This window comes from Lissotriton vulgaris, chromosome 2_2 (genome assembly GCF_964263255.1).
Source record: "Lissotriton vulgaris chromosome 2_2, aLisVul1.2, whole genome shotgun sequence".
Classification (NCBI taxonomy): domain Eukaryota; kingdom Metazoa; phylum Chordata; class Amphibia; order Caudata; family Salamandridae; genus Lissotriton; species Lissotriton vulgaris.
Window position 1 is genome coordinate 318,372,117 of NC_141688.1, and position 12,969 is coordinate 318,385,085.

The 12,969-nt window shown below is 49.6% G+C and overlaps 1 protein-coding gene and 1 pseudogene across 8 annotated transcripts in view; one reads left to right on the top strand and one right to left on the bottom strand.

The window, feature by feature from the left end:
* CKAP5 (cytoskeleton associated protein 5) overlaps positions 1–12,969 on the bottom strand; it is a 901,993-nt gene that overhangs the window by 257,191 nt on the left and 631,833 nt on the right. The gene's annotated exons all lie outside the window — the stretch shown is intronic.
* The window catches only part of LOC147729381 (large ribosomal subunit protein uL3m pseudogene), a 28,148-nt pseudogene that overhangs the window by 915 nt on the left and 14,264 nt on the right, over positions 1–12,969 (top strand).

The window sequence follows — 12,969 nt, forward strand, 5'->3', positions numbered from 1 at the left end:
AACAGTTCTAATAAACTATAGCCTCTGGGAAAGAGTATAGTGTGACTTCAGCATGTTTGAGAAGCCCAAGCAACTAAGCAGGTTGGTCTAAACTTTCTGCTGCAAGATGAACAAATGGGCCACAGACACTTGCTCTGGAGTCAGTGGAATGGGCATCATATGAACAGGAATGGTAAAACATTCTTGCTGAATCATCTGGTGCACCCATCTGTCAGATGTGATGCACTGCCTACCTTATCCTGCCTCCAACGGGATGGCCATGTGCTACTGAGGGGCAAGCTACATTGGTAAGGAGATGGCGGAGCAGGGGACTGAGCAGTACCTTGCTACCGAAGACCTGAATGTTGTCAGTCGGAATTTCAACGTTGAAAAGGCTTACGTCTGTTGTGGACTATGGCATTACCTTTGTGCCATACCTTTTCCAAAGCCTCAAAAGGGGCAATACAGTTGGGGATAATCCTGCACAGGTGCAGATAGCCCAAGGGTGTTGGTTGTGGGTCTACTCTTTGAAGTTCTCAAAGGCAGAGTCTGCCTTTTCTCTGAAGAGACGGGTGCCCTCAAATGACCTGTCCGTTAGTGACGCCTGAATACCACTTGGACAGCCTTTGGATTGCATCTTAGGTACCACGCTGGTACCATCTGCACTGCTCAAGCAGTCAGTGGTGTCCAGCACAGACGGCATATTTTGCTACATCTTGGCTATCCTGCATAATCTGTGCAAGGTTGGTGCAGAGTTACTCAGGGGCTGGGTGCAATATCACATCTACCACATTCCATAAACCAGGTTTCTAGCGTCCCAGGAGGCAACTCATTCACTGAGAAGAGGGTGAGGCTGCCTGAAAACATTCTCTTTGAGAATGGCTCCTTACGCTTGGATTCCCTATAGAGTGGCGTAAAAGGGAATTCATTTGGGTTGAACCGGTCAGTTGACACGTGGACCTTTAAACTTACAGGTGCAGGATGGTGGAGGAAGAAAGGTGGGTCACCAGGAGCAGGTCTCTGTCAAGCAACTTCTGAGTGATGGGCAGGAGCCCAGCTTGGCCAAAGTGCAAATTATTGTCTGTAGGATCATCATTATAAGGGAGAAGTGGTTCTGGTGAAGTCTGTCCAGGTTGTAGCACTTTAGTCAGGAAATTGGCCTTTACTTCAACAGATACAAGTCAACGGTCCAAAACTAGCACAGCCCTCCATACCACCACAGCAAATGAAGCGGCCTTGTGTGTGCAAGAGCTGGAGTTTACCCAAGTGTGTAGAAAGGTGTCAAAATCACTGCCATTCTGATGGTTCAAAAAACATATGTCATAAAAGTGGGATGCATCATCCCGGCTATCTCAATCTTCATTGTGGTCAGAATCCGAAGCAAAAGGATCATGTAATGACCTGACCCGGGTAAAGACAGGGTCTACCTGAGTTGGGATGGAGTTTAATTGGCTGCGTCTGATAAAGGTGCAAGTTTTGGTAGAAGTTGTGCCAGATTTGTTAGAGTCTAGTTGCTCATTTGGCATTGGTGCACAGTTGACAATCAAAGGTCTTTGTGCAGTGTGTGAAGTGAGTATGGGTGTCAGCCATGGTGCTAGGGCACACCACACAGTGACGTCATGCAATACAGACTGCTGAGAAGGGATCCACCCACAGTAATCCAACTAAAGACCTACTAAAATCCTTGGTGCACGATGGCACGCCGGAAACGAAAGGGAGCCAAAGATAGGCAACACTATTCTTGAAAGCGTTAAACTGATGTGGCGTTTCTGATGGACCTGAGAAATAAGATCCAACGGAATGTGAGGAATCTGGTCTGGGACCAGGACCATGAAGCATTCTGACATCCATGCGACTACTCCTCACGAGAGTGGCAGGAAGGAGGAGTCATACTTCGACTTCTTATGCTGCTTCTTTTTACTTACTTACCTGATGACATGGAGAGGGAAGAGTACCTTTATAGGGAATGCTTGAGAAGGAGTAGTTTCTGACCTGTAACTCCAGTTCTGTAGTAGGGGTATCTCTGTTATAGACATAATCTAGTGAATAGTCCCGCCCATGTGCGTGGACCCTGGCAATCAAAAATAATCTCTTAAGTTGTTAAGAAATGCAGAACTGCAAAGACACTTAGGAGAGAATTTAAAGACAAATAATGCAGTCTATATCCACAGGCTACACTGTCCAGTACTTCAACTAGAAATTCCACCAAAAAAAAAACGCACAGCCTGCCCAGTTTCTTCCATAGAGAAACTTGTCTCTACCAGTAAAAGCCTCTGGAATGATAGAGAGGAAGGCATGGACAGACAAGCCCCATAGGCTGCCATTATGTGGCTTAAATAGGATACTGTGCCTTTAAGATAACTTTCCAGAACTTCTCCCAGTATCTTAGAATGCACAGCAGGTCCCTTTTACTTTCAGTTCTTTTTGAAGGCGTAACACGCCAGACCTGTAGCATTCCTTACACAATTTAGCGCCAAGAAACCGCCAGGTGTACGAGCACTTAATAAATCCCTTAAATTCAAATTCAAATTCAATATCTTTCTCCACCAGGGAGGAGGGCGGGCGCTTATGACTATAACAGAGATACCCCTACTACAGAAGAAAATTAACACTATTATTGTGCGAACCAATTTCGTAGCGAAGCCTGCCTAACCTGAGCATCTGCCCTGGCATCAGTGTCCAGACAGTAATGCTTAGCAAAGGTATGAACAGACTTCCAAGTGGCCGCCTTGCAGATTTCTGCAATTGGAACATTACGGAGCAAAGCTGTCGTGGCAGCTATGCCCCTGGTGGAACGAGCCTTAGGTTTACCCCCTAAGGTCTTATTAGCTTTTTGGTAACACAACTGTATGCAGGACACAATCCACCTAGAGATGGACTGCTTAGAGGTAACAAGACCCGTCCTGACCGATCCATAATTGATAAACAATTGGTCTGACCTACGAATATCTTTGGTTTTATCCAGATAAAATTTCAGCACCCTCCTAACATCCAGGGAATGTAGAGACCTTTCCGTTGGAGATGAGGGGTTCTGAAAAAACGTAGGCAAAGTTATGGTCTGGTTGACATGAAAATCAGAAATAACCTTGGGAAGAAATTTAGGGTGAGTACGCATAACAACCGTAGCAGCATGAAATACAGTATAAGGTTCTTGGCAACACAACGCCTGAATTTCACTCACCCTGCGGGCCGATGTGATGGCCACGAGGAACGCCGCCTTCCAGGACAAGTGCTGCAACGAAGCCTTATGAATAGGTTCAAAGGGGTCATTCATCAATCTGGACAGCACCACATTCAATTCCCATGAAGGCGAAGGAAGCCTGACAGGAGGGAATACTTTCTTCAAGCCTTCCAAAAAATCTTTGATCACAGGGATCTGGAAGAAGGAAGTCTGTGAAGGGCATTTCCTGTAGGCAGTCAATGCAGCGAGATGAACCTTAATGGAATGGAAATTAAGGCCAGACTGCGCCAAATGTAGAAGGTAAGGAAGGATGACGTCTTCCTTGAATGTCGTCGGGTCATAGTTCTTGGACTTGCACCAGATACAGAACCTCTTCCACTTGTAAGCGTAGGAAGTCCGAGTGGAAGGTCTCTTAGACTCCTTCAGTATGTCCATGCAATCTTCAGGCAGATTCAAATGGCCATATTGCACTATCTCAGGAGCCATGCCGCCAAACTCAAAGACGAGAGGTTGGGGTGCAACATCTGTCCCCCGAACTTCGTGAGAAGGTCCGGCCTGCACGGCAGCCGTATGTGAGGAAGGAGAGACCGGTGAAGCAGGTCCGTGAACCACCACTGCCTGGGCCATTCCGGGGCGATGAGTATCATCCGAGCCCTGGACCGGGCCAGCTTGATGATTACCGCCGGAATCAGGGGAATGGGTGGAAAAGCGTACAGAAAGCTGTTCGACCAGTTGATCCATAGCGCATTCCCCAGCGTCCCCTGTTGGTAGTACCTGGAGGCGAAGTCTCGGCATCTGCTGTTTTCGGCAGTGGCAAACAGATTTACGTCTGGAGTCTCTCTCCTTGCGAAGACTTCTCATAGTACTTCGTCGTTTATGACCCATTTGTGGTTTTCCTGAATCAGTCTGCTCAGTGCGCCCGCCTAAACATTCTGCACACCTGGCAGATGGGTAGCCGTTATCGTCAGTCCTCTGGCCAGAAGCCAGTGCCAGATCGCCTGCGCCTCCTGGGACAGAGTGCGTGATCTCGAACCCCCTTGCTTGTTGAGGTAATACATCGTGGTCGTATTGTCCGTCTGTACAAGCAGAGAGTTGGTCTGAAAGGATGGATGAAAGGCCTTCAGTGCCAAGCGAACAGCTCTGAGTTCCAGGAAATTGATGTGATACGTGGCCTCCATCAGGGACCACGTTCCTTGAATCTGTAAGTCTCCGGAGTGCGCCCCCAAACCGTGGAGAGAAGCATCCGTCACAACAGTCTGCGTGGGAATGTCCTTGTGGAAGGGAACCCCTATGAGGAGATTCTCAGCTGAACACCACCACTTCAGAGACTGAAGAGCATGCAGAGGCAGTCGTATCTTGTCTTCCCAAGATCCTTTCCTCTGATCCCAGTGGTCCTCCAAGCACTCTTGCAACGGTCTCATGTGCAGTCGTGCGTGTGGCGTTCGGAAGATACAAGAGGCCATCGATCCCAGTAGAGAAGACACCGTCCTCACTGTTGTAGATGGATTGGTCATAACAGCCTGAGCCTTCCGAAGGAGTGATAATCGTCGCTCCTCCGAAGGAGACACGCTTGCTGACAGCGTATTGATGGAGGCTCCCAAGTACTGTATGCATTGGACCGGAGTCGGGACAGATTTGGACATGTTGATGTGCAACCCCAGCTTGTTCAAGAGAACGCACGTCTTCTGGAAGTGTGCTCGAGCTTCCGAGGAGGAGGCCTTGATCAACCAATCGTCTAGGTACAGGTAGACGAACACCTTGTTCTTCCTCAGGTGTACTGCTACCACCGCCATGCACTTCGAGAATGTTCTCGGCGCAGACTTCAGTCCGAATGGCAGTACTGTGTATTGATAATGATTGGCGCCGACTTGGAATCGCAGGAACTTCCTGTGTTTGTGTGCAATGGGCATATGGAAGTACGCATCCCGTAGGTCTAAAGCACATAGCCAGTCTCCCTGTTGCAACTGAGGCTAAATCTGATGCAATGACAGCATGCGAAACGTCTCTCTGCGAATCCATTTGTTTGCCTGTCGCAAGTCCAGAATGGGCCTGAACTCGTTCTTGTCCTTCTTGCAAACCAGGAAGAACCGGGAGTACAGACCTCTTCCTCTCGGAGACTGAGGTACGTCTTCTATCGTTCTTTTCCTTAACAGGATATCTGCCTCCGCCTGGAGCTCGCGCAGCTGAAACTGCGAGCTGACCGGTGGAATTGCTGGAGGCGGGCTGGTGAACCTAAGACTGTATCCATTGCAAACAATATTCAACACCCACTTGTCCGGAGTAATTTTTCTCCACTCTGCCAGAAAAAATTGAACGCTTCCCGCCCACCGGAGTGGGTAACGGATGCAGGGGAAGTAAGTGCTCAGGGCCAAGACCCGGCAGGGCTTTGGTCGCTGGTGCAGACTGTTGGCCACCTCTGCCTTTCTGGCGCTTCTGGAACAGCCTTCGAAACTGCTGCTGTTGCTGTCCCGAAGCTTGGCCACGTCCTCTGCCCTGTCCACCGAACCGTCTCTGGAACGGGCGGTACGATTTCTTTGTCTCCTTGGGCTTTTCCAGGCCCACAGCCATGAGTGTTTCGGCCTCTGCCTTCATGCGGGCCATTTCGTCATCCGCATGTTTCCCAAATAGGGTTTCGCCAGAGAATGAAAGATTGGCAACCCTTTGTTGTGCGTCAGGTATTAGTGACGTGAGGCGGAGCCAGGCATGTCGTCGCTGGTTAATCCCATGATAGAAGCCATGCGCCGCCAAGAGGGAAGAATCGGCTGCAGCGCTGATCTGATTCGCCACCAAAATCCCCTCATTCAACACCACCTGGAAATTCTCTCTCTTGTCACGAGGTAGGTGTTCCACAAACTGCTGCTGGAGGGAGTCCCAGAGGGCCCGGTCATAGCGCCCCAACAAGGCCGTGGCACTCGCAGCCTTCACGGTGGTCGCCAACATCCCACACAAATCCATCCATCTAGACTTTTTATCTGGAGGGACTGTGGATGACGGAGTGGTGGCATGCTGTTTACGAGCCGCAATCACTATCACAGAGTCTGGAGGAGGTTCCACTCTTAGATAAACCGGATCAGAATCGGGAGCCCGGTATTTTTTTCGCCGGGGTGAGAAAAAAAGTCCATGGCCGGATCCTCCAGGCCCAGTACCAGTGGCAATAATGGACGAGACAGATGTTTCTGGTGCAGTGTCTCGAAGATTACCGATATCTTGGGCGTGGGCACCGTCAAGGAGATGCCCAATTTTGTTGCACGTCTTAACAGGACATAGTGGAAAGCCACCAGATCATCAACCGGTGACACCCTTGTCTCCGGTGTCCCCGACAAAGTCAGAGTAGTTCCTGGTCCCTGAGGACCTTGTATGGGAACGAGACCTGTGCCTCCTGTGGCGTCGTCTCGACCGCGTGGATGACATGTTGTGCGATAGTTCCCTCCTCCTGGAACGAGAGCGCGATCTCCCAGTTCGTGGGCGCTCCGCAGGTTTCCGTGGAGGCGTCTTCCGTGGCCAATCCTGGGGTTTCGGTCTAGGCGTCTCCTTAGGCGGTGTAGGAAGTGGGGGCAGTGACACAGATCTTGGCGGCGGAACAGGAGGTATCTCCAACCGAGGGGCAGGCCCATGCGGCAGAAGCGGTGGTGAAGGTTGTCTTGAGGGAGGAAGTGGTGGAAACTGAGGGTTGATAGAGGATCCTCCTTAGGTACAGGAGGAGGGGGCGACTTCGGCCGAGGTGATGTATATACCACCGAGTACACTGATCCCGGTGACTTCTTCGGGGGAGGGGACTGCGAACCAGCCCCTCCAGTAGGTGATCGCCGTCTCCGGCGCCCTCCACGAGACCCAGCGTGGCTTCTGGTGCCAGAACTCCTTCTGCGCCGCTTAGGAGAGTTGGAACAACTCTGAGACGCCGATCTCTTCCCTCGACGCTGAGCGTAGTTTTCCGACGTCAAACGCCGCCTCCGCGACTCCGGCGTCGAACGCCGCCTCCGCGACGTTGATCGCTTCTTCCTCGACGCCGAACGTCGAGCCTTCGACAAAGAGCGTCGACTCCTCCTCGACGCCGACCGCTTTCTCGAGGTCCTAGACGTCTAGGATCCCCTCGACGCCGACCGGCGGTGTCGCCTCGACGGCGAGCACAGACGCTCCTTCGACGCTGATAGCTCGACGCTGACTTTGACGACGTAGTCGACGGTGGTCTCGACGGCGGCCTACCCAGGCCCTTCGACGTCTATTCTTCACGCCGTCTCGACCCGGAGCCCCGGGGAGATGGGGAACACACCGTTGTCATCCCTCTCGACGTCGTCGTTGATGCAATCGACGCCGACGGAAACCGGGACCGTTTGCTGGTCTTCCAGCCTCTGGGGAGCCCCCCAGAGGCCTCAGTAGAGGCAGAGGGAACCTTCCCAGCCTGCCCAGACCCACCTGCAGCCGTCTCTCCTCCAGGCCTTGAAGCCTAATCTTCAGCCTTTCCCTCAGGGTCCTTGCTGAAAGGTTCTGGCAGATGTCACATTCTTCAGGGACATGTGCTTCAGGGAGACAGATAATGCAGACGTCGTGTGGATCAGTCTTGGACTTCTTCCATCCACATGCTGGGCACTTGTCGAATAACTGAACACACTTTTATCCAAAAAGTGAACAAAAAATCCAATAAACCCTTGAAAAAGGGAGAGCTCAATGCCAGGGTCCTGTTAGCAGGAGCCGGAAAAAAGAACTGAAAGTAAAAAGGGACCTGCTGTGCATTCTGGGATACTGGGAGAAGTTCTGGAAAGTTCTCTTAAAGGCACAGTATCCTATTTAAGCCACATAATGGCAGTCTATGGGGCTTGTCTGTCCATGCCTTCCTCTCTATCATTTCAAAGGCTTTTACTGGTAGAGGCAAGTTTCTCTATAGAAGAAACTGGGCAGGCGCTGTGTGTTTTCTTTTGGTGGAATTTCTAGTTGAAGTACTGGACAGTGTAGCCTGTGGATATAGGCTGCATTATTTGTCTTTAAATTCTCTCCTAAGTGTCTTTGCAGCTCTGCATTTCTTGACAACTTAAGAAATTATTTTTGATTGCCGGGGTCCACGCACATGGGCGGGACTATTCACTAGATTATGACTCTACACAACGATCCCCTACTACAGAACTGGTTCACATTTATTACTCGACAGGGACCAACTCTCATGCCTTCTGCGTTTAGTGACCGAGACAAATCAGAACCACACAATGCCACCTACTAGCAAACAAGGAAGCATCTGAAAAAAATTATCCTGAGCCTGTCTGTCGCTTGGGGGTATTCACAAGGTGAGGAATCTGCGCTTAAAGTATACAACCTTGGCTGCTATTAACTGCAAGCCCAGAATCTGAAATAGTGTCACTGCATGATGGAAGCTAACCTATATAGCTTTTATACCACTACTGTTATTTTCATACAACTTGGAATGTTAATATGACAACCATGGATGTATGATGTTACAACACGATCATTTAAATCGCGATACATTAAATCGCTGTTTTTACAACTCAAGTCGTTAAGACTTGCGCTGTAGGGATCTGGACTTAGGGATAGTATGATTTACTATTCCAACTCCAGCCTACGTACATTAGGGAAGGTGTTGGAATAGTAAATCACAGTGAAAGTCGTGGTAACAACTTGCATTGTAAAAGCAGCGATGTAAATGTATTGCAGTGTTTTGACCGCGTTATGGTCGTTTCCAGACAACCATCGTGTTAACTGCTCTCATTTGATGAACCCCCAAACGTTCCAATTTTTCAAATGTCATTTGAGATCATTCAAGGATCTCCAGCTCTATCTCAAATGAATCCTTCACTACATTTTGAACTTCACCTGAGAACTTACAGGATATGTTCTGCATCTATTTCATAACTTTAGGTCTGTAGCCGTAATAACTAAATTATGCAGCATTTCACATAATTCAAGTTTGGTCTTCTGACACGACAACCACAGTATTGGAAACAAGAATTTCACTTTCTTGCTGCCTATTTCTTATTCTTTGAGAAATTAGAAACTTTCTAGTCTTGTCTCACAAACCTGAATTAACAATTCCTGAAGAACATTCAATCCTTACAATACACCCTCCCTGTTAATCAGGATCATACAATGATTTGGTTAGAAATAGAGAAGTTTTGTAGACTAGCTTGTGGCATAAGGCATAGAGGCAGACAGTCTGTTGAGATGTGGTACAAGCCAAAAGAGATTGATATGCTCGTGGCAGGCTGGGGTGAGGTGGAAGGGTCAGCAGCAAAGGGACTTTCAAAGCTCAAGGAACACCACACGCATGCAGAGGCCATGTTAAACATCACCATCTTCAGTTACAAGCAATTTTATCAGACTGCATGCATAATACAAAAGCAGCTGGTACAAAAGCGTACTGAAAAAACAAGATTGACACCTGCGAAATGAGTGCTCTTAACTGAAACATTTAAGTGTCCACAAACAGTGTGCAATGATGAATGCTCAAATACGGTGAGAGCAATCAAATACCATAACTTTTCTCCATGACACATGCAACAAATGAACAAGTTACTTACCTTCGGTAACGCTTTTTCTGGTAGATACCATATCTGCCTGTGGATTCCTCACCTTGTGAATATCCCCCCCTTGCGTCAGCAACATTCGGAAATTCTTTTCGTAGCCTCGCGCCGACGTGGATTGGACGTCAGAGACACGGCTCAGCTCTCGACTCCGCTGACGTCACCGACGCCTACAATAGGCCCACGCCTGCGTGATGACATCAGTTATGCCCTTTTTCCGTGCCATCGAGGCACACGGACGGACCAATGACAGTAGAAATATACATAGTATACACAATACACAATAGCCAAGGAGAAACACACAGTGTGAAGCAAGTGCAAGATAGCAAATGAAACAACTCCTTAACATTACAATATATAAACAATACAATACAGTAACTCTGGTAAAGAAGAGTGGACAACGGGGAGGCGGGTGGGTCAGGGAGGAATCCACAGGCAGATATAGTATCTACCAGAAAAAGCGTTACCGAAGGTAAGTAACTTGTTCTTCTGATAGATACATCTGCCGTGTGGATTCCTCACCTTGTGTATAGAGTCCCACAGCAGTCCCCACTCCCGGAGGAGGGTGTCCACTCTTCTAAACCAGGAATTCCTGAAGGACAGAGCGCGCAAAATGACCGTCCCTCCTCACTTCGGTATCCAAGCAGTAATGCTTCGCGAAAGTGTGGAGGGAAGACCAAGTTGCCGCCCTACAAATGTCTTCAACAGGAACACCTCTAGCCAATGCTGAGGTTTACTACTTAGCTCTAATGGAATGAGCCCTAATTCCCTCTGGAGGTTCCTTACCAGCCAAAGAGTAGCAGATCTTTATACACAGAACGATCCATCTTGACAAGGTTCTCTTATGGACCGCTCTTCCTCTCTTGCAGCCAGCAAATCCAACGAAGAGCTGGTCATCCAAACGACAGTCTTTAGTTCTGTCCAAATAAAAAGACACCGCCCTTTTGGGGTCCAGACGGTGCAACCTCTCCTCCTCCTTGGAAGGGTGCGGGGGAGGATAAAAGGTAGGGAGGGTAATAGATTGATCAAGGTGGAAAGGAGTCACCACCTTAGGAAGAAAAGCAGCCCTGGTCCTTAGAACCATTTGATCAGCATGAAAGGTCAGGAAAGGGGGCTTGGAACTAAGAGCTTGAAGCTCACTCACCCTCCTTGCTGAGGTTATTGCAACGAGGAAAACTGCCTTACAGGTTAAAAGCCTCATAGGACATTTATGAAGAGGCTCAAAGGGAGCACCCATCAGAAAGGTCAAAACAAGATTTAAGTCCCACTGAGGCACAATAAAGGAGTAGGAGGGGAACCTATTTGTGAGGCCCTTCAAAAACCTTACAACTACAGGAGACTTAAAAAGAGAGGGCTGGTCAGGCAAACAAAGAAAAGCCGACAGCGCCGAAAGATAGCCCTTAACCGTGGCAACAGCAAGCCCTTGCTGCGCCAAAGAAAGAGCAAACCGGAGAACATCAGACAAACGGGCTCTCAAGGGGTCAATATCATTCTCACCACACCAAGTGACAAATCTTGACCATCTATAAGAATAGACAGTCTTAGTGGAGTCACGCCTGGCTGACAAGATGACATCCACCACGTCAGGCGTGAGAGAAAAGTAAATCAGGTTGCCCCGCTCAATCTACAGACATGAAGGTGCAATGTCTGGAGGTGGGGGTGTAGAACCTGCCCCTCCATCTGAGAGAGAAGGTCTGCCCTGAGAGGGAGACGGAGCGGCAGGTGAGAGGAGAGGTGGATAAGATCTGTATACAACACCCTCCTTGGCCAGTCCGGGGCGACCAATATGACTTGGGCCCGGTCTTGGCGAATCTTCCTCAGAACCCGAGGAATCAAGGGTATGGGAGGAAACGCGTAAAGGAGTTGATTTCCCCAACTCAACTGAAACGCGTCCCCCAAGGCTCCTTGCATCGGATACTGGAGACTGCAGAATGACGGGCAGTGAGCATTCTCGCGAGTGGCAAACAGGTCCATCTGAGGAGTTCCCCACGTCCGAAAGACGTGACGAACCCCCTCCGGGTGAAACCTCCACTCGTGGTCGGCAGAGAACTGCTGACTGAGACTGTCTGCACGCACGTTCAGAACTCCGGCCAGATGATTTGCCATCAGACAAATATGGTGGTCCTGACCCCAGGACCAGAGACGCAGAGCCTCTGCAGAGACACTGCGACCCCACTCCTCCCTGCTTGTTGATGTACCACATCGCGGTCGTGTTGTCCGTCAGGACTTGGATCGACCGACCGCGAAGGGAAGGGAGGAAGGCCTTAAGCGCCAGACGTATCGCCCGCAACTCTAGAAGGTTGATGTGAAGCAACTTTTCCTCTGGAGACCAAAGACCCTTGACCTCCAGATCCCCCAGATGAGCACCCCACCCTAGAGTGGATGCATCAGTTATCACCGTGGCCACCGATGGAGGTAGATGAAAAGGCTTTCCTTGTGACAGGTTGCCTTCCACGCTCCACCAAGACAGATCCGCTATAGTTTCTCTAGAGATCCTCACTGACTCCCCGAGATCTCCGTTGTGCTGATACCACTGCCTGCGGAGACACCACTGGAGTGCCCTAATGTGCCAGCGTGCATGGTTGACCAACAGAATGCAAGAAGCCATCAGACCGAGCAGGCGAAGGACCTTCAGGACTGGAACGACCGCTCCATTGAAAAATAAAGGAATCATTTCCTGAATGTCGCGAATTCTTTGAGGAGGAGGGAATGCACGACAAACAGTAGCGTCCAGTACAGCACCTATGAACAGGTTGCGCTGGGAGGGCACCAGGTGAGACTTGGGTACATTTATCGAAAAACCCAACCTGAACAACAACTGAGTTGTCTCTTGCAGATGATGGAGCACCTTCTCTGACGACTCCGCTTTGATCAGCCAGTCGTCCAAATAAGGGAACACAGGTATCCCCGACCTCCTGAGATGAGCTGCCACCACCGCCATCACCTTGGTGAAGACTCGAGGCGCAGTAGTAAGACCAAACGGAAGGACCGCAAACTGGTAGTGTTGCGATCCCACCGTAAAACGGAGATACTTCCTGTGCGACTTCAGGATTGGGATGTGGAAATACGCATCCTGCAAGTCGAGCGACACAATCCAGTCTCCTTCCAGTAGCGCTTGAAGAACCTGAACAAGGGTGAGCATCTTGAACTTCTCCTGCTTCAGATAGAGATTCAAGATCCTGAGATCCAGGATTGGACGTAGTCTGCCATCCTTCTTGAGAATTAGGAAATACTGGGAGTAGCATCCCTGACCGCTTTCCTGCTCTGGGACCACCTCTATCG